General features: G+C 42.0%; 1 non-coding gene across 1 annotated transcript; it reads right to left on the reverse strand.

Moving 5' to 3' along the window:
• Positions 1-696: 696 nt before the first annotated feature.
• LOC148565395 (small nucleolar RNA R71) lies at positions 697-804 on the reverse strand. Its single transcript, XR_015883945.1, has one exon. It is a non-coding gene; the product is annotated as a small nucleolar RNA R71 (small nucleolar RNA).
• Positions 805-3,115: the final 2,311 nt, after the last annotated feature.

The following is a 3,115-nucleotide window of genomic DNA, read 5'->3' on the forward strand; positions in this document are numbered from 1 at the left end:
TTCATCTCACCCAAATTCGAACCCCTTCTTCCATCTGTGTTCGAATTTTCTCTCCTTCCCTTCTTTACATTACATTCTTTTCTTCTTCTACTCACACAGGGGAACCTCTATACCTGGGTAAAAAGGATCCCTATTATTATTTTTCTGTTCCCTCTTTTTCATATGAGTAGGAGCAAGGACAAGAACATTCTTGTTGAAGCAGACCCTGAACCTGAAAGGACTCTGAAGAGAAAACTAAGAGAAGCTAAAATACAACAATCCAGAGATAACCTTACAGAAATTTTCGAACAGAAAGAGGAGATGGCAGCCGAAAATAATAATAATGCAAGGAGGATGCTTGGAGACTTTACTGCACCTAATTCCAATTTACATGGAAGAAGCATCTCCATCCCTACCATTGGAGCAAACAATTTTGAGCTTAAACCTCAATTAGTTTCTCTGATGCAACAAAACTGCAAGTTTCATAGACTTCCATCTGAAGATCCCTTTCAGTTCTTAACTGAATTCTTGCAGATCTGTGATACTGTTAAGACTAATGGAGTAGATCCTGAAGTCTACAGGCTCATGCTTTTCCCTTTTGCTGTAAGAGATAGAGCTAGAGTGTGGTTGGACTCTCAACCCAAAGATAGCCTGAACTCTTGGGATAAGCTGGTCACGGCTTTCTTAGCCAAGTTCTTTCCTCCTCAAAAGCTGAGCAAGCTTAGAGTGGATGTTCAAACCTTCAGACAGAAAGAAGGTGAATCCCTCTATGAAGCTTGGGAGAGATACAAGCAACTGACCAAAAAGTGTCCTTCTAACATGCTTTCAGAATGGACCATCCTGGATATATTCGATGATGGTCTGTCTGAATTAGCTAAGATGTCATTGGATACTTCTGCAGGTGGATCCATTCACCTAAAGAAAATGCCTGCAGAAGCTCAAGAACTCATTTACATGGTTGCCAATAACCAATTCATGTACACTTCTGAGAGGAATCCTGTGAGTAATGGGACGCCTCAGAAGAAGGGAGTTCTTGAAATTGATACTCTGAATGCCATATTGGCTCAGAATAAAATATTTACTCAGCAAGTCAATATGATTTCTCAGAGTCTGAATGGAATGCAAGCTGCATCCAACAGTACTCAAGAGGCATCTTCTGAAGAAGAAGCTTATGATCCTGAGAACCCTGCAATAGCAGAGGTGAATTACATGGGTGAACCATATGGAAACACCTATAACCCCTCATGGAAAAATCATCCAAATCTCTCATGGAAGGATCAACAAAAGCCTCAACAAGTCTTTAATAATGATAGAAGAAACAGGTTTAGCAATAGCAAGCCTTTTCCATCATCCACTCAGCAACAGACAGAGAATTCTGAACAAAATACCTCTAATTTAGCAAATTTAGTCTCTGATCTATCTAAGGCCACTGTGAGTTTTATGAATGAAACAAGGTCCTCCATTAGAAATTTAGAAGCACAAGTGGGCCAGCTAAGTAAGAAGATCACTGAAACTCCTCCTAGTACTCTCCCAAGCAATACAGAAGAGAATCCAAAGAGAGAGTGCAAGGCCATTGATATAACCATCATGGCCGAATCCAAGGAAGAAGGGGAGGATGTGAATCCCAAGGAGGAAGACCTCCTGGGACGTCTAGTGATCAATAAGGAGTTTTCCTCTGAGGAACCAAAGGACTCTGAGGCTCATCTAGAGACCATAGAGATTCCATTAAACCTCCTTACACCCTTCATGAGCTCTGATGAGTATTCTTCTTCTGAAGAGAATGAGGATGTTACTGAAGAGCAAGTTGCCAAGTTCCTTGGTGCAATCATGAAGCTGAATGCCAATTTATTTGGTAATGAAACTTGGGGAGATGAACCTCCCCTGTTCACCAATGAACTAAATGCATTGGATCAACTGAGATTGCCTCAGAGGAAACAGGATCCTAGAAAGTTCCTAATACCTTGTACCATAGGCACCATGACCTTTGAGAAGGCTCTATGTGACCTTGGGTCAGGGATAAACCTCATGCCACTATCTGTAATGGAGAAACTGGGAATCTTTGAGGTGCAAGCTGCTAGAATCTCATTAGAGATGGCAGACAATTCAAGAAAAGAGGCTTATGGACAGGTAGAGGACATGTTAGTAAAGGTTGAAGGCCTTTACATCCCTGCTAATTTCATAATCCTAGATACTGGGAAGGATGAGGATGAATCCATCATCCTTGGAAGACCTTTCCTAGCCACAACAAGAGCTGTGATTGATGTTAACAGAGGTGAACTAGTCCTTCAATTGAATGGGGACTCCCTTGAGTTTAAAACTTAAGGACATCCTTCTGTAAACATGAAAAAGAGGCACAGTAAGCTTCTCTCAAAACAGAGTCAACCAGAGTCCCCACAGTCAAACTCTAAGTTTGGTGTTGGGAGGCCACAACCAAACTCTAAGTTTGGTGTTGAACTCCCATATCCAAACTCTAAGTTTGGTGTTGGGGAGTCTCAACAAGGCTCTGAACATCTGTAAGGCTCCATGAGAGCCCACTGTCAAGCTATTGACATTAAAGAAGCGCTTGTTGGGAGGCAACCCAATTTTTATTTATCTAATTTTATTTTTATTTTATTGTTCTTTCATATTTTATTAGGTTCATGATCATGTGGAGTCACAAAATAAATAGAAAAATAAAAAACAGAATAAAAAATAGCAGAAGAAAAATCACACCCTGGAGGAAGGGCTTACTGGCGTTTAAACGCCAGTAAGAAGCATCTGGCTGGCGTTCAATGCCAGAACAGAGCATGGATCTGGCGTTAAACGCCCAAAACAAGCAGCATCCTGGCGTTCAGACGCCAGGAATGCACACTGAGGAAAGCTGGCGCTGAACGCCAGAAACAAGCATAGAACTGGCGTTCAACGCCAGAAACATGCTGCATCTGGGCGCTGAACGCCCAGAACAAGCATCAATTCGGCGTTTAAACGCCAGAATTGCATGCAAAGGCATTTTACATGCCTAATTGGTGCAGGGATACAAATCCTTGACACCTCAGGATCTGTGGACTCCACAGGATCATCTCAGTATCTGTGGACCCCACAGGATCCCCACTCACATTACCTCCTTATAATCCTATATCACCCTTTCCCAAGAACC

The sequence above is a fragment of the Arachis ipaensis genome, chromosome B5 (assembly GCF_059453495.1).
Source record: "Arachis ipaensis isolate K30076 ecotype BB chromosome B5, ASM5945349v1, whole genome shotgun sequence".
Taxonomy (NCBI): domain Eukaryota; kingdom Viridiplantae; phylum Streptophyta; class Magnoliopsida; order Fabales; family Fabaceae; genus Arachis; species Arachis ipaensis.